General features: G+C 41.4%; 2 long non-coding RNA genes across 2 annotated transcripts; both read left to right on the forward strand.

The window, feature by feature from the left end:
• Nucleotides 1-6,206: 6,206 nt before the first annotated feature.
• On the forward strand, nt 6,207-8,052 carry LOC131240256 (uncharacterized). Its single transcript, XR_009168683.1, has 2 exons — nt 6,207-6,318; nt 6,721-8,052. It is a non-coding gene; the product is annotated as an uncharacterized LOC131240256 (long non-coding RNA).
• A 1,842-nt stretch (nt 8,053-9,894) lies between these two features.
• On the forward strand, nt 9,895-11,167 carry LOC131240257 (uncharacterized). The gene is made up of 3 exons (XR_009168684.1): nt 9,895-10,334; nt 10,428-10,583; nt 10,716-11,167. It is a non-coding gene; the product is annotated as an uncharacterized LOC131240257 (long non-coding RNA).
• Nucleotides 11,168-19,670: the final 8,503 nt, after the last annotated feature.

Here is a 19,670-nt window from a genome sequence, read left to right on the forward strand (position 1 = left end):
TTAGATACATCAAATGGGCCGTCTCATATGGGCCTTATATAAATGAAGTGGGCTGCATCAATGGGCCTTATGTACATTGCAATGGGCCATAACCCCTGGGCCTTGAATACATCAAAATGGACCTTATAACATGGGCCTTACATTCATATCAAGGTGGGCCTCAACAACGGTCACAAATACATCGAATGGGCCTAATCACATGGGCCTTATGTACATCAGATGGGCCACACCAATTGGGCCCCATGTCTATACTCAAGTGGGCCCCAACAACGGGCCATAATACATCAAGACGGGCCTAATCCTATGGCCTTATATATATACCAAGGTGGGGTCCACTTGGACTATAGATCTGTCTTATTTTTAGTCTCAAGTCTGTAAAATGAGCTTTCAAAATGGTTGGACAATTTGGATGCAACACAAGTATCATGGTGGGGGTCCACATGAAGGCCCACCATCATGTATATTATATATAATATAATATATAATTTATATATAGTATATACATACAATATTATATATATACATACATACATACATACACACATGCACACACACACACACCGTCCCCTGGACGGTGTGGATAGAACACATAAGGGGGGGGGGACACGTACATCACTGTGGGTCCCACGTGGGCCCACCATAATGTTTATACGTCATTTAACATACGTCATCCAACCCGTTGATAAGGTCCTCAAACCTGGATGAAGAGTAAAAACAAATTTCATATTGATTCCAAAACTTCTGCAACCCAGAAAAAGGGTTTCAACAGCTGACGTTTAATCCACACTGCTTCCTATGATGTGGGCCACCTGAGCTTCGAATCAGGCTGATTTTGAGGGGGGGCCGCTGTCTAAATGGGGCCCACCAAATGAACGATGTGGATACACAACATACATCATGGTGAGGCCCACGGCTGGGACCGTGGGTCCCTAGTCGTCCGCCAACATGCAGGACGCCTATGCGTCCTCTCTCTCTGATAGCAGCAGCAGCAATGCTGCTGTTGTTGATTTCATTTTATTTTATTTTAAAAAAAACTGAGATTGGGAGGTTTTTCATACGTGGGGTCGGATCCAAGTGAATCCAACCTAGCCATTGCATCCCATGGCTCAAGACAAGCCAAACAAGCCCAATATGCAATATATTTTGGCATACAAAAACAATAGGGTGGATTTCAACGATATAAAATATTGTTTGCTATGCTATGGCCCACCAGAAATTCGGATCAACTTCATTTTTCGGCTCAACGCCTAAAATGGTCTAAGGAATGGAATGGACAGCTTGGATTAAAAATATACATTAAGGTGGGGCTTACATGAGTGGCCCTTCCCAAGAGCTTGAAACAAGCTCATATTTGTGTTTTCATTTCACGTCCAGGGACGGTCTGTACATAACACACGTAACATGGTGGGCTTTCTCAGGTGGGCCACCAAATGATGGATGGTGTGGACACAATACATATAAAGTGGGCCCCACCTATAGATGGCTTGGGATAAAATACATGCCTTATAGTGGGGTCCATTCGGGTGGGCCACAGGGACATATCATCACATAAAAGAAAAAGAGAGAAAGAGAGAGAGAGAGAGAGAGAGAGAGAGAGAGAGAGAGAGAGAGAGACGAGACACGCATGATGGAGGGCTCCGCCACTATGAGCCCTCCCTTGCATTCAATCATACATCAAGTGGGTCCCATTACACGTGGGCCCATCAAATCGAAAATCAACGGTGGAGATCCTTCTCCACCAAATGTAAGGTCTAGATGACCCTATCCATACATGGAAATAAACATCATGATGGGGTCCATGGAAAATAGCCCCATCATGGAATGATCATGAGGATCAAGGTGGTCCATCGGCCACATCAAGGGTCTAAAGTGACATCCACACCATCAATCGGTAAGCCTCACTTGGCCCATCATCACAACATGAAAAATTTATCCTAATAAACACCCACCGTTCGATCTTCTCGGTCCGTTGGAACGCCGGTCTCCTTGTGCTTCACTTTAACGGTAGAAGATGGGAAATGAATGGCTAGGATGAGAGATTTTGGGATGGAAAAGTGGGCCACACAACTCACTTTTCTCTCCTTAGAAGTGTTGGACGTCCACACTCTTTTGCTTGGGATTTTGTGTTTTGAGAAATGAGAGAGAGAATGGGATGTAAGGAGAGAGAGTGATGGGTGATGGAGTAATAGATGGGAGAGAGGGATGGGTGTGTAAGGATTTTGTTGACTTTAGGGGTAGATGATGTAAGAAGGGTATGGGATGTGTAAGAAACTTTTGACTTATGGGTTGCTTGGGGATGGGTGTGAGGTGATGGTGTACTTGACCCTTGATGGGATTGATTGATTGATGGAGTAATTGATTGATGGGACATGTCGTAGAGATTCTCTTGGGATTGCAAACGCGCGGTATTTTCCTGAACTAAACGCCGGCCCACATCTCCCTGCAGGGTATCGGATTGGTGCACGAGTCACCGCGTTGGAACCGCGGCAACGGTGCGGTCGCAATGGTACAAGTCTCGAATAAAGCCGACTCAATTCTACAGGATACGACTTAGGGTCGTGTGCAAACATTGATTATCGGTCACAGGTTGCCTGAATTCTACAGGAAGGATCGCGGGATTCGACGGAACAGTACGGACTAGGATACGGGTCTTACACAATGGACAACATTCTTATGATCTCAAACTAGACTCACTAACACAACATCTGCACCATATACAAACCAATGTTTCAAAACCTAAACTAGAGGCCAACCCATTTCATAAGCAGGAAGAAAATCAGGTGCAATAAAGTTGTGAACCTAATGCATGAGATGGGCCTAGATGCCTACAAATTTTTTTATATCCTAGGCTACGCTAATTCTTGGTATGTAAACTATTAGTTTGATTCAATTTTCAATTTCCTGGATGCATCGCTGAAACTTCCTGTTTGGTTCTTGTGGCCATTTACACACAGATGGACGGAGAGTTGTCAACCCAAAAGGCCTGCAGTATTACAACAATCTCATCGATGAACTTGTCCTCCATGGTAATATCACCTTGAAACAATAACTTGATTCATCATTAGAAATGAATTTTGTTTTGCCTCGGTTATAGATTGAAGAATCCTTGGAGGAGCTTGCACTTACTTGCTGTTTATAGATGCAGACTCAAGTATTTATCATGTGTGTATGTGTGATATAAGATTGTTGTTTATAGATGTAGATGTATCCTTGACAATCCGTTATCTATCTGCCTCTAATCTATTTTCCCTTTTAGATTTTCTGAGTATGGTTGAAACATGATTTCTCTAAAAGCAATTCAGCTCACATTTGGTTATATTACATTTTCTATGGACCTTAATTCTGATTTATTTTTTTTTAAATGAACATCCCTCATCTAGCTCTCCCTCTCTATGGTGCTTTTTTCTGATTTTGTTGCCAATTTTTCATGGTGTGTTGGAGGTGATCTCAATGTAATTCCTTCTTTTTTTTTAAACTTGATGCTGTAGAATAACACTGGATAAGTGGTGGCAATGATAATGATTTCAGCATTAAATGCATTTGGACACATGGAATGAGTGACAAGTCATATTCCTTTTCTTTTTCATGGTGTGTCTGCAGTGGTGGGAATGATGATGATTTCAACATTAAACACATTTAGGCACAAGCACATGGAATGAGACACAAGTCATATTTCTTTTCTTTTTAATTGTATGTCACCCCTCCACTACCCTTGTGGTTCTTTATCACGTCTCCCACATGCATCTGATTGCTTCAAATAGAAAGTATTATCTACTTAATGTTTTTAGGACTAAATGTTGTCTTGGCTACCCATGCCTTTTTCTTTTATTGCATTTCCAACAATTCAGTCCACTAAATTGCTTTTGGATGACTGAGTCTTTTAATAAATATTATGAGGCTTTGGCTTGCCGTTAAGAGTTCTCTAATTAAGACTTAAGAGTCCTCTGGACAGTGCATAGTAATCATATTATAATACCGCAATAGTGAAGCAGTTTCTGCATAATGGAGTCCACCAGTTGTTTCATGTGGTCCTATGGCTGTGCTACAAAAACTGCATTTTGGGAGGACTAGGAATGAGAATTAGTTTGAGTTAAGAAACACTTTGTAAGATGGCTTATCTCGAGTGCATCCTGTTTTTAGTTGTGTTTGGACTAAGCATTGAGGCCCATGATCGGGCACTATGGTGTATCTATGATTAGGTCCACATAATAGTCTGGGTCACCATGTGCAATATGTACTGCACTTTATATTGCTGCCTTGCTTGTTGTATAATATGTAATTTGCAATATGGATACATACTTTTAAAGTACTGCATTATATAATACCCACATATTATAATGCATGCTGTAAAATTTTCTTGTTACCAAGAAATTGTCTCTGTTGCAGATATGTCGTCGACTGCTTTTATCGAGCCACTTCTAGTCATTGATTTTGTAACTCAACTCTCGAACAAAGATGTCTTAGCCAGACCATTGTCTGATGCTGATCGAATGAAGGTCTTGTTTTCTTTTGTTTCTTCTATTTGGATATTGACAGTTTTCTTTTTTCTTTTTAGATAATTATTTTGGCATATTTCAAAGAACTCAAGTGGGTTTTTCTTTTCTTTTCCTTTTTTTCCTTTCTTTCTGGAAGACGACTCTGAAATGGCATTTGGTTGTTTTTGTTTCTTTGAATTTGGCTCTCCAATGCTAGAAAATGGTAACTTTCATTTTGGGTTTTTAAATTCCTAAGGCCTCAACTGCAGAATTCAAATTCAAATCCAATTTTTGGATTTTTGGATTCAAAATTATTTGGCATTTAGAGAGCCAAAGTTTCTATGGCCTAAACATGGATGACCTGACCTTTTGTTGTGAAGATGTAGAAAGAAATAAAAGAGTTAATTCAACAGTGAGATCTTGCTCAATCTCATCTCAAGGGCTCGTTTATATTTACTACTCTAATTCTCTATAACTTTCTTACTTTATATGCTTCACATAGCTTCTTACCTGTTGGCAGGTTTTGAAATGGCTGTAATGATTGTGCTTGAGTGTAAAGCAATCTTAGACGTTGCAGCCACTGAGAAGAGAGATTCTGAAGATGGTAGCAGATATTTGTGCAGTTGATGATATCAATGATGAATTGATGGTTGTTTAGTACATTATAGCTGGTTCTGAGACCTGATAGTCATGTGATTTTAGAGCACATTATGGTTACTTATGCAATATGATGGTTATCATTGTGATGGTTTGAATGTCCTTTGAATGTCTTTTATATGATGGTTAAAATGTCTTATAAATGATACTTAGAGTTTGAGTGGGGTTTCAAATTTGAGCAGGTTAGGAATGTACGTAAGCTGGGTTTGAATGTTCCTTAAATATCTTTTATACAATATTTCTCCATCTAATTAGTTGACACTTTCCCATGTACCCATATGCGTAAGTGTATAAGTGTAACTGTCATACACAAGCGAATCCATGTTTCATACTTTATTTCCTTTATTGCAAATCTTGGTTGTGCCGTTATTGCATCTTATATGTGGTAACTTTGGAAATGAATGGTCATAAATGTCTATGCATGATTAAATTGTTGCATCCTGATTTTGTTGAAGTTTGGTACGTACCATTTTCATTTGACTGTCATAGTAACTTGTAATATTGTAAGACAATTGCTAGACAATGTTTTGCTTTGAATGCTAATGGACACACATCGAAGTTCTCCCTCACGTTCTACACTTCACATAATGAAGTTCTTTATTGTGTTCATTGCTTTAAAGTAGAAAATGAAGTTCACTTTAGCTGTAAAATAATCCTTCTGCCTACAACAGAAGATATGCTGGTGATGATATATGCAAATGGGACATAACTCAATGGCCATATTGAACTGCCTGTTGTTCTCATACGCAGTGACTTGCCTGTTGTTCTGCGGATGGGGTTGGATATTCAAAGGTTCATGCAGAACCCTGATTAGCTTCTATTCGAGTTCCCACATTTTCCAACTTCGAATCTTCGGCCTGCAGCTCACTGTGTTGCCCAACACTATTGCCTATAATCAACTGTAGCAGACAATGGCATAGATAGTTTTGGAAGCGGAATCATAGTGAGGAAGACAGGTGAAAGTAGAGAGAACTTAATTTTAAAAAATTAAGACATGAGCTGTTCAATTTAAGAGCTGAGATTGTGATTATGATTACCGAATTCCCATGAGTCGATCTGTTGCCCCTTTGAGAGGATGTACTGCATGAAAGCACGAGTGTTTGATGGGTTCCAATTGCCTATGGAAAGAGTATCTTTTGGATCTTGATTTGCCTTCTTTCTCCCAATGAGTGCATTCAATCCAAATGTTAGCACAGCTCTGCGCCCATTTAAACAGAACTGCTTAGTGACATCATAAGGCAACTACCTTAAGAACTTTCTACTTAGATGCACTATTGAATTGAATTGCAAAATAAGAAAATGCACCAAAACTACTTTTGGGTAATTTTCCCTTTGATTAAACTCTATTCGTCATCACTTGTCCATCCAAACACGGCCAAACACTATTTTAAAACCAGCATTACTATACACTCCAGCATGTGTTGCTGAGAGAATAGAGTTCTTGGTCTCCCTCTACCATGGTTGTTTCTAATGACAAATGGAAAAAAAGAAAAAGAAAAAAGAATTGAATTGACATTATCATTCTAAATAATGCGGATATGATGAATTTGATATTTTTTGTTAGCACTACATTGAGGTTCTCTTTTAGGAGAATTCCTTGCCAGTATTTACACATCAATCAGTCCAGCCAGATCACCCCACGAGTGAGAATGGGAAAACTCAAAATTAGGTGATCTAATCATCAGGTGAGTCAATTTTTGAATTTGATGTTTTTGGAGGTTATTCATTGTTTTCTATTGTGTGGCCCATCTGATGCTTGGATTGGCTTGATTATTGTGTTGCCCCATTTTAATGGTAGGTGAGCCTGCTGGATAATTGGTTTCCATACAAACAGCATGATGGGCCCCATATGTAGCTAGTTGCAAGAAATTTTCTATGATTGTTGTAGAGGAACCAGCCTCCAGACTTTGATTGAACATAATAGGCTACTTCCTCATTTGAATGCTAGTAATCATCACTAATCTTCATTCCTCCTCCTGATTAGATGGGACGCATCGAGTTTGTAATTCAGTTGTGCATTTAGATGCATCGTTCCAAACTGTAAACGATCTTGATTCTAATCCGATTGAGAGACGGACACAACTAGAATTTCTTAATCCTTAAGACTCTGTATTCCCACAATTAAAAATTACTATAGCTGGCCTGATTATGGAAAATTTGATAATTACCCTTATGGAACCAAACATCATTTAAGTCCCATTTGGGAGACCCAAAATCTAGTTCTAGTTTTAGTGTTTTTTTTTTTTTTTCCAGCACAACCAATCCACCTTGTAAGCAGAATCTAAATCACAACTAAGGAATGGAAATGAGCCCTTCTTGTCTTGCCAACGATTTGAATGTGCCGAGTTTACTTGTAAATAGCACTGCTAGTGTAGGATTTCAATGTAGAACTCTTGTGTAAGCTATAGGTATGCTAGGAGCCTCGTGCACAATCAGAATTTCAGCTCAGGTCCATTTACCATGCTCCATCCCCCTTTTGTTCAATATAAAACTGGTTATCCCCAGTTGGGTCAGTTGCCAGGGACCCAAGCTTCCATGAACCACAGGCCCTCGAATACAGTCATGAACCCCTTCTGTACCATTGGATCGAACCAGCCTCCAAGGGATCCTGTCTATCTTCACTGGCCGAGCCCTGCTATGATGTACGCACAATCCTGTGAGCATTTCAGACAAGCTGTTTTTCAGGCGCCCTTCTATCAGCAACCCTTAAGCTTTGATTATTCCCAGCACCGCTAGGGAGAACAGAAAATGTCGCAGAATGGTTGATGTCATTTTAGGTTCCATGGAGTGAAGTAAATACGTTATTGAGATTTGTCAGATTGTTGTGTTTCAGTTTTAGGTTCTGTTTTGTAGTCTGAGGGAGTAATGGTACGCATATGACCCGATTTCTAAATGTTTTGGTAAACTAGATGTTTTTGCTGGTAGCAAAAAAAAAAAAAAACACATCCTAAACTGTTAAAGAAGTTCATCATGCCACACATGAAAATTTTGGTGCTTGATTAGGGAAAAGATATAATCAGTCCATTTATTTGCAAAACGATCTGTTATGGGCACAATCACTAAGCAGCTGGTAGATAGTTATATTTGTTACTTTTCTCAATGATGTCCATTAAAATGCTGCAGGTTTCTCATCCGTTCGCTGAATGGTGTCAGATTTGTGAACTTCCTGGTATGAATGATGCATCTTATGCCCATTATATTTCACAATTGTAGCAAAGTGGGCTACTTAAAGGTGACGATATCAGAGATCGCTTTTTCTGCATCCTTACGGTAACTTTTCATGCTTATAGTTATGTTTGCAGGAGATCTCCAAATCATTGGAAATTTGAGTTTTGTCTCATAATTCATTGGTCTTGAATTTCACCAAGTTTGTGTAGTCAAGCATTTGGTAATTACATATGATAGGAAACAATAGTTTTCGGAGCAATCCAGATTCCAGATTCTAGACAAAGAAGGGTTGAGCATTAGCATGGTTGATCTCCTTGGGCGGGCTGGTTGTCTCAATGAGGCCTACAATCTGATGAAGGGCTAGTTGTCTCAATGAGGCCTACAATATGAAAATCTTAATTCATGTAAGCAACCTTATTTCTGAAAATAATATTCACCACAGCGGATCTCTATGATAAGTGTTATGATGCTTGTGGGGGTGGCTAACAGTGGAGTGTGTACTGACAGTGGGGTGTGTACTAACAAGCTAACCCCAAAAAAAAACTGTGCCAATGAGCTAAATACCCTCTTCTATGCTCAAAATTACTTCCAATGTCCTTTTAAAACCCAAGGTTCACGAGTCACGACTCTCAGAGGAGTAATTGCATTGGTAAAATTGTCCAAAGCTACTCGTGCTATATATAGTAGAGAAATAGAGATGTTTGTTAGTTATGCCAATTGGGCAGTAAATTTAGCGCATGATCTCATTAGAAGTAGTTTAACATGATTTTATATGTGTGGACTTGAGAAGTGACCAATCTTGGTTTTACCCTTACTCTACCAACGTACTTGAATATATTGGTTGCATTTGTTCTTCCAGAGATCTGGTTGTTTTTGTTTTGAGAAAATCAAATGAGCCAATGTCTTGCGAGAGTTGAGTTGGTTTCCTTTTATTCAGGTTCATTAATTATGGGATTGAACTTTGGTATGGTTGCAATCACTTAATAATGTCTCCCTTGCAGGTTCCATTGAGAAGTGACCAATCTTGGTTAGTTATGTAAAATATAAATATTGATGAATCGGGTCAGTAGCTGCTGCGGTTACAAGTTTTCTGTTGGATGTGGCTTGTAGTTGAGCTCATCGCAGGCTAGGCTGTATGATGTATAAATGAAGTGGGTTTGGAGATAAGTTATTGTGGCCCTTTGTCAGGTGGTGGATGTGTATGGCCTGCTTCACAAGTTCGATCCAAACCACTTGAACTCAAAAACTGTCTGAACCATTGTGAGCTGTCTGTTGAACCACTAAAAAGTTGTACAAACTGCAGTTGAACACATATCAACTGTTAGGTTTTACCATAATTACATATGTAAACACATGTAAATCTATGGACATGGGGATGATATCACAGTTCAAGCTGTTGGTTGAAATTGCAAGGTGAACAGTTTAATCTCCAGCTTTTTTTTTTCTTTTCTTTTTTTCATTTTTCTATTCTTTTCTTGAAAGCATTGATTTGTAAGCGTTCTCATTTGTTGCAGCACACTGTTATACCTCTTCAGCACCTCGTAAGCTTTGGTCTTAACCTTGTTAGCCGAACTTTCAAATTTCAGGTATGTAAACATGTAACTTAACAAAGCAATGTACCCTAAAATCCATATCTGTAGGATCTGTGTTGGGACTGTGCACATCTGTATCTGCAATTTGTCTCCTGTCATCATCATCATCTCAATTTTCTCCAATTCATGGTTCGGTTTCAAATGATATATTGGCAAAAGTTCTATAGTTGGCTGTCCACTGGACATCAACCCTCTCTTTTACTGAACTTGCCATGACAGAGGCTAACATTGACACCACTCACATGCAAGCATGATTCCACCCAATATTGACCCCCAAGCCAACTATCAGATGCACACCCCAAAGGGTGAGCAAGCATAGTTATTGGGGTGTAGTTTCAATGCAAACCACTAAGCAGAATTATTCTTTTTATTGCAGGCTAATGCTTTTGCAAAGAAGCTTGGCTATGCCTCGCCACTTCAAGCGGGCCTAGTGAAATTGCAGGTGACTGATTCTCATGCTTGTCACGTCCAAGATCTGTTATTATTCTGATTTTTTGTGAAGGAGTTGTGGTTAGTGATGAGATAAATGCTACAGGCCCTTCTTTTGGGATGAGGAATATATGTTACCTTGTGAAAAAAGCAGAGAAGAAATGGTGGAGTAGGCTGTTAAAGCAGGAAGGGAAGCCTCATGTGTTTTTGAAAGTAGACTGGAACCAATGGGTCGATGAAGATGAAGAGCAAGAACACAAATGTAAGTTGTCCACCCCCCCTTTTTTTAAAAAAAATCTTGAACACTTAACCTTTTATGTATTTTTTTGTATGCCAGGTTGCATTTTTATTCGTTGTTCTGTGCTAGATATCTGATTATTTCTGTATCTCACAGCTGGAGATGACATGGACTTCGGTGGCATGGATTTCTCAGTATGTAGCCAAGTCTGCTTGTGAAAAACCATAAGAATGTGCAGTTATACAAGTGAAGCTTTTGTTTGATGACTTTTTCTAATCCCACAGTCACTTCTATACATGGATGAGTAAGCAGTGCATCAGGTTTCTCTCCCTATTTAAAAATTACATGATGCTGTCCATCAACTCATTAGGTGGGCCACACAAGTATGGTAGAATTTTTTTGGTATCCGCCAATAGTATTTCTTTGCCTTGAGTAATAGGTGTTCCTTATATGCATATTACTTGATATTTGTTAGTCTTGTTACCAAACAGGGGCTTGTCACACAAGTTTTGTATATTGATAAATATTTTTAATTGAAAACATTTGAAGCTATCTATCTTGTAGTTTGAAGACTTGCTTTAATGATCCAAATAGGAGTCTGTTGAATTTTGGGCTGGGTTACTCGTCTGGTTCACCGTCTTTTCATCTCTATTCTCATTTTAGTTATATGAAATCGGATTATTGGGTAATCCAAATTCTTGTCATTTAGTTATAGGGTTTTGATAGTTACGCAGATAGAGATTTGATAGTTAGACCGATGGAGATTTGATTGTAGGACAACAGTTATAGGAAATAATTAGTCAGAATCAATAGGAATTTGTGTGAAAGGATTAGTAAAGAATTAGTAGGAATTTCTAATATCGGCACTTTTAATGGCGTTTTTTAAATCTCTTATCAGCATTTGTTACAACTTTAGCTGCGTTTTTTTACAGTTTTTACCGCCGTTTCTCATAGCTTTTAACCGGCGTTTCTCATATCTTTTAGCGGCGTTTTTATTTTACCGGCGCTTTTATATACCGGCAGTTAAAGAAGCGCCGATAAATAGGCGCGAACTTTTAGCGGCGGCCATCAAAAACGCCGCTTAAAGGGAACAACCGCCGGTAAATCATACAGCGACACCTAGGGGTGCACACGGGTCGGTTCAGTCCGGTTTTGGGGTGAAACCGGAACCGAACCACTCCTAACGGTTCTGCAACTATTGGAACCGGAACCGGACCGTGAAGAACGGTTTGGTCCCGAATCAGATCCACTGTTCTGGGCTTTTAAAAATCCAGCCCAGCTTATGGAATTACAGCGAGCTTTGATCCAACGGTTCTGAGCTTATGGATCTTGAACATGTCTGCCAAAAGCTTGAAAATAAAAATAAAAATCACTTCTTGGTGAAAACGTTGACTAACAACATGTGAAAGCTCAAGTTTTGAACGGCCAGTTGGACAGGTCTTCAAGCTGCTTCAGTATCGGTGGCGCTCTTTGGATGACAAGGATAAAATTATAGCAGTATTTTCCAGAGCGTCAAGGCAAAGGACACATATGACACAGAAACAAAAGCCTTAGGGAAGGTATCAGACTGTTCCCAGACTTGCAGAAATTTTTGAGCCAAAGGTGATATGAGAAATCTTCATGCATGGCTAAACAGTAAAGATCATAAACCATAGAAGTTAAACATTTGCATGAAATGAGCTCAGGGACGATATAACGAAGAGGAAAAAATCTCATTTTTCTGCTTGGAAAACCTTCCTGCTTAGCTTGTAATGGAAGGAGCTGTCTGCTCATTGATGTATCATGGGGATTCAATCCCCTTTCAACTCCCCTTTAGTTTCTGATAATTAGAGCTCAGATGCGCCGCACGGCCGGCTAGGGGGGTGCCGGTGTCTGGGACTGGGACGGAGAGAGAGAGAGAGAGAGAGAGAGAGAGAGAGAGAGAGATAGAGAGAGAGAGAGAGAGAGAGAGAGAGAGAGACTAACAGAGGGTAGAGGGAGTGCAGCGAGAGAGAGGGCAGAGGGCAGGGCGTTAAACGACTTAGGCATTAAGGTTTTTTTTTTTTTTGGTTTTAAATACATCTGATCGACGGTTTGGATCCACGGTTCCTATCATGGATCGGTTCTACGGTTCAGATATACCGTTCGGTTAACGGTTCGGTTCGGTTCTACAGGACGCTAAACCGGAACCGATCCGTAATCAACGGTTCAGAAAATTTGGGAACTGGAACGGACCGTTAACACCCTGAAACCGGACCAAACCAGACCAATCCAATGGTTCCGGTCCGGTTACACGGTTCCAACGGTTAAATGTGCACCCCTAGCGATGCCCCCTTTAGCGGCACATGTCCGACCGCTGGTAATTCTTATACCAGCAGTTTTTGGGACTTTTAGGGGCGGTTTTGGCCACCGGTAAAGGCTGTTTTTCTTGTAGTGTCGAGTTGATTCATATTATAAAAAATAAATAAATCTAAATCAAGTAATCAATGATAATCTTTAGCATTCACCTCTATATATATATATATATTAACAATGACCCATTAAAATAGATCATATATTTGGTAAGCCCTACAAAGTATGGGCCATGACAGTAGTGCCAAATAAACGTGAATCATGGCAAGTGAAATTTCACATGTAGCCGGTCTTTCCTACCAATTTGTCACTTTTGTGGAACATTTGAATTGAGCAAAAGGTCAAGTGCAACATCAAGATCTCAGAGAAAATCAGGTTGCGTCAGACCAAAGTCAATGGTTAGCTCAAGAAAATTAGGTTCTTTCACAATCAATGGTTGGACTCAATTTACTGCATGACCCCCCTAGTGTGGTCCATCTTTTAAACGGTTGGGATGTACGTGCACACGTTGGTGGGATGGACCCTGTATGTGATTATTGTTCTGCTCTACTCACTCCTGGCAAAACAAAATAGTACTAAATCAAAAAAATTAAAAATAAATAAACATGCAAAAATATCCATTGTCTTGTAAGTTTGCTCTCTCTCTCTCTCTCTCTCTCTCTCTCTCTCTCTCTCTCTCTCTATATATATATAGGAAATGGGGTCCCCTTTAAATTATGAGATATCCCAAAAATCAGCTGAATATGGAACTCAGGTGGGCTATGCCATCTAAAATCATGTGAAGACATGCCTAAAACATATAAAATCACTTGGTGGGGCCCACCTGAAATTTGGATGCTCCTGAAACTTAGTTTAACCCACATAATGGATGGGCCGGATTTGTGAGCCACATCTCTGTGGGCCCAACAAATGATTATGAATGTTTTAATGGGAGGGTAACCCCTCTCAACTTTTGTATGTAGTGTGGCCAACACAAGTCATGGATTGACTTGATTTTTAATCCCGAGGCCAACCATAGAATGGTGCACATCTAACTGATGGGGTAGATGTTCGACACGCATCACAGTGGGGCCCACACAGCTCGACCTCATGGGAAGTTCCCATGAGGTCGACTGCATAGAACTTGGTGAGGATCAGGTCAGGATACTACATACCTGATTCCGTGGTACTCCAAGCTCCCTTGCCAGGTGAGCTTTATAAGACCCGTGTCCTAGTCTGTACCATTCCGTAGGCTTCCGTGGTCCTCTTGGTTGAATTCCGGCAACCCTCGACCTGTATTCGACATTTACGGGTGAGCCTAAACCGGTTCCTGCATACTGAAGTCGGCTCGATCCGAAACTTGTACCTTAGCGACCACGCCGTCGCCGCGACTCACACACCGAACCGATACCCAGGCCAGGAGATGAGGGTCCACGTTCATTTCGAAGAAACGCTGCGCATTGCGAATTTTGAGGGAATCTCTACGATATGTCCCATTAATTAATGTCAAGTACAAACCATACCCCAAGTACAACAATCCATTCCTCCATTTTCCAAAAGTCAACCCTCTCTCTCCCCTCACCATTCCTCTTTTACAAAAAAATCTAACTCACCCATATCTCCCATCACCTTTCCTTACACCCACCACTCCATCCATCCCTTTCATCCATTAATTCTCCATTTCTCTCATTTCTTAAAAAACTCTCTCCCAAGCAACAAAGCATCAAACGTCTAAGCCCTCCTAAGCTTTCCCAAATCAATAAGTGTGGCCCACCCTCTCATCTCTCTTCCCCACCATCAAGACTTCATCATCCACCGTTAAACATTGAGCATAGGTGCATACAAGCCTAAGGGAGCAAGAAGGAGGCCAATAAGGTGGGTGCTCTACCGTCGATTTGCATTTGAGGGTCCACTTGTAGGTGGGACCCATTATGATGTATATGTTGTAATCATGAGGGACCCATAATGGTGGGGTCCCTCAATCACCATCTCTTTCTCCCTCCCTCCCTCTTTCTATCCATTTTGATGGAGTGAGCCCCACTAATTTGTATTTCATCCGCATCGTCCACCATAAATGCACCTACCTCTGGGCTGTTGGAGGGTCTGGACACACCCAGATCCATAGCTTAACTTGCCGACTGAGTGGAGATACCTCGTTTCAACACTTGAGGTCTTGGTAACGATCCCTAGTAAGGGTGGCTAACATGGAGTGTGTGTACTGACATGGGTGTATACTAACAAGCTAACCCTTCACCCTCATACACACACGTGCACACACGTATACAAATATATGTATGATATAAAATATTATATAATATATTATATTATATTAAAATAATAAATCCCATGGTGGACCACGACCATGTGGGACCCACCATGATGCCTGTGTGGTAACAGTGAGGTGTGAACTGACATTGGTGGTGGGTGGTTAACATTGAAGTGTGGACTGCTCATGCAGGCCCCACCATGAGGTATGAGAATAATCCAAGCCGTCCATCCTATTTCCTAATTTATTTTACGCGTTGAGCCGAAAGATGAGGCCAATCCAACTATCTGGTGGGCCATAGCATAGAAAATAGTTGTTTTGACCATTAAAATTCAACTTGAGATTCCTATACGCCAAAACATACCCAATATTGGACTTGTTAAGCTCGTCCCAACCCCAGGGACCCAGCCGACGGACTGGATCCCCTTGATATGGGCCCCACCTATGAAGAACTTCAAAATAAAATAAAATAAAATAAAATAAAATGCAACACTGACGCTGTTGCTGTCAGCGTCTCTGGACGCTGCAGCAAGCAACGTCCGCTACTTTGGATGACGCTGGAAAGTGGGCCCCATCTCAGGCCCCCACCATGATGTGAGTTGAACATCAACACCGTGCATCTGATGGGCCCTTTAGGGCAGTGAGCCCCCTCCAAAAATCAGCCGTAGGTGGTACTCAGGTGGCCTGCACTATCAGAAATAGTGAGAATTAAACATCTACCATCCAAATCCTTTGGATTTCACCTGAGTTTTGGACACGTATGAAATTTGTTTTTCCACTCTATCCGGTTCCGTGTGCCCTTATTAACAGATTGGGTGGAAAATAAACGTTATGGTGGGCCCCACGTGGGACCCGATGTATGTGCTCCATACCTTAGTGTGGCTCCACCATGAGATATGTACTTTACCCATGCTGTCCATCCCTATGGGAACCACCATGATGCATGTGTTGCATCCAAACCCTTCAACCCTTTTTGCAAGCTCGCCTTAAGCTTGTGTTAGAAGAAAAATGAGACAAATCGAGTATCAATGGACCACACTACATAAAACAGTGGACTTGAACATCTACCATTGAGACCCCCTTTGGGCAGCGGTTTTGAATCAATATAATATTTGTTTTCCTCCCTGTTTAGGTCCTTGTGACCTTATGTACAGTCTGGACGGGAAATGAATGACATGGTGGGCCCTCTAAATTTCTAATAGTGGGAATTATATCGCCACCGTTAAGTGAAGTATGGTCCAGATGATCCTTCAGATATGATTCATTTTTTATATAATGCTCTAAAATGATCTCTAACTATAGATGAACGGGGTATTTGAATCGGCCCATTCAACCTGGCCCATTTGACAGACCCATTTGATTGGGCCCATTTGATCGACTCATTCAACTCGGCCCATTCAACCTGGCCCATTTGACTGACCCATTTGATTTGGCCCATTTGACTCGGCCCATTCAACTCGGCCTATTCGACTCGGCCATTTGACTCGGCCCATTTGACTCGACCTATTTGACTCGGCTCACTCGATTCGGCCCGTTTGTATCAGTCCAGTTGATTCGGCCCATCTGTATCGGCCCATTTGATCAGCCCACTTGATTCGGCTCATTTGATTCTGCCCATCTGCATCGGCCCATTTGATCGGCCCACTGTATTCGGCCCATTTGATTGATTCGACCCATTTGATGTAACTGAGGCCCATGATGATGTATATTAGGCCCTTGTGCTAGGCCGTGGGCCCTTATTCGATTGGCCCTATGAGCGTCATTCCACGAGAGCAATGTTGGTTAAATGACCACATTGATGGGTGATGATGGTTAGATGTCCACATTGTGACCTTCCCTTAGGCCCTTTGTTAGGCTGATTTAGATTATCGAGGGTGATTCTGTTTGGTCGAGGGCGATTCCGTTTGGTCGAGGCCGATTTTGATTATTGAGGCTAATTATCGATCGATTTCGATTGTCGTGGCCGATCGTCGATTAGCAATCGAGGTTGATTATCGTGACTGATTGCCGATTCCTATTATTAAGGCTGATTATTGATCGATTCCGATTGTCGTGGCCGATCGCCGATTAGCGATAGAGGTTGATTATCGTGATCAATTACCGATTCTGATTGTCGAGGTCACATATCGAGGCCAATTGTCGAGGCCCAATATGATGTATATGCAGCCCATATTTGAGGCCCATTGTGATATACATTTAGCCCGTGTTTAAGGCCCAATGTGATGTATATGAGGCCTATGTGATGAGGCCCATTGTGATGCATTGAGGGTCAGGCGATAGAGTCCATTGTAATGTATATTAGGCCCATGTGAGAGGCTCATCGTGATGTATATTAAACTCTTGAGTGAGGCCCATCATATTGTATATTAGGCCCTTGTGTGAGGTGTGGGCCCATTATATGTTTGACTCTATGTGGCTCATTCCTTGGGGGCAATGTTGGTTAAAGGTCCACATTGTCGAGGTCGATCATTGATACCGATTATGAGTATGTGACAGCATAGCATCATGATACATGTCCATACGCATCATCTATATGTTTGTTATGAGATGTGATTGACCATTGCATATGTCATTAGGCAGGATGATATGAGACTCCCTAATAGGCGGAGGTTATCTCACATGAGCATTCAATATACAGGATTGATGCATAACTGAATTGTATGACTCATGCATCTTTCATTGTGTGTTATGATTACTGTAGGCCCTTGCGACGTCAAGGTCGTAGCCTCCATAGGCATATCGTGGATGGCCAGATGGGACACCGAAAATCTGTTACTAACATCAGGCTGCCATATTGGCCTTAGGTGAAAATTCCTAAACCCTCTTGGTACCAGAGGATGCCTCAACGTCGAGACCGAGTGGATATATATGAGCGCATGAGGGCTGTATACCAGTAGGCCGCATCTCTCACTGTGTCGTGGTCGGTTGGGAGGGGGTGTGGCCTTACCCACCTGAGGGAGTAGGCATAGCTAGGCTGAATTTGACCAGCTCGTGAATGGGTCCGTTATCGACGTGCCAAGAAGATATTGACTGACTACTAGCCAGGCGGATAGTGAGGTCTATTCCACTTATCCAGTTGTGCACTTGATGGGGCGGCAAGCTGGTGGAGAGTGTACTAGACCCCGGTGATGATCCCAGAGATGAACTGTACTGATATGTGGACGTATTGAGCAGGAGTTACATGCTCATTCATTCACTATCCACTCGGGCTGGTGGTGCGCAACGATTTGTTACGTGTAACTTTGCAATGGCCAAGATTTCGGTTAGGGAGCGCGACTAACCTGAGATCAGGAGTTTACCACATTGAGTCTGACTATCCAAATTAGGTATATGAGTAATTTGGATAGAAGTCTTTGTGATGGATCCCATAGCCTGCGATACTACATACTACCATTCCGACTTCACACCCTAGCACATTCCATTTACACTGCATGCTGCGTTACATCCACGGCATATGGCAATTTGGGTTATTGTGTTTCTGCATTTACATGGTCTAGGTATGGCTGACACTATTTACGTTACTCATCAGAAATGTATATCGCGTTGCATCCTCTGCATCCGATATTGGCTCTATGATTCCTCATTTTCCTTGTTGATTTGTATTGCATATTCTAATGTTGTATGACTCACGGACTTGTTAGTATTTCCGCTTAGTTTGTTATCGTATGATTTATGATCTTGTCAGTACTTCTGTTTACTCTGATAATTCATGATCTTAATAGTATTTCTACTTATTCCGACATTATACGATTTATGGATTACCAGTATTTTCAATATTGTATGATTATGACATTGTATTGAATACTTGGCACTTACCTTGTGCATACACTTACACCACCCTCTAAGTTTCTATAAGCTTATGCACGATAGATGCATGCAGGTGATGTTAGGTTGCAGCAGTGTTGAACTTGGAGTATATAACAGTTTTCTGGAGCTTGATTTTCGATTTATGTATTTCCCTTTCAGCATTGTACTCAAATGATTATATTAGTGGATATGTGATGATGATGTTGCCTTTGTGAATTGGGTAATCTTGTGGTTATGCTTATTATGAGTTAATTGTACAAAAAAAAATCCTTCTTGTAGAATCCCAGGATCGGAATCTAGCATATGAACGTTAGGAGCTAAGAATGGGTACACGGAGGTTGTCGACACCGGATTTGGCGATCGGGATTCCTGTGAATCCGATTTCTGAGTTTGGGGCGTGACAAGCTTCCTAACAATCCTCCTGAGGGAGCTGTGGCCATCTACCAGGTCGCCCTACAGTGCGGCCTAAGGCTCTCTCTGCAAAAGATAGTAAGGCAGGTGCTCGCGCATCTGGAGTTGGCTCCAGGACAGCTGATTCCCAAAGAATGGATTGGTTGCTATGTCCTTTGGTCCGAGCTTCGCCAGCTCGACCTTGCCGTGAGCGAGTTCTTCTATCTGTACCAAGTAAAGTCTAGCCCACTCAATGAAGGCTGGTGGTACTTCTCTGCTTGGAGGGGGACCAGGAAGGCCTTGATTATGGACGTCCCGACTTCTAGCAAGAACTGGAA

The sequence above is a fragment of the Magnolia sinica genome, chromosome 3 (assembly GCF_029962835.1).
Source record: "Magnolia sinica isolate HGM2019 chromosome 3, MsV1, whole genome shotgun sequence".
In the NCBI taxonomy this organism is placed as follows: domain Eukaryota; kingdom Viridiplantae; phylum Streptophyta; class Magnoliopsida; order Magnoliales; family Magnoliaceae; genus Magnolia; species Magnolia sinica.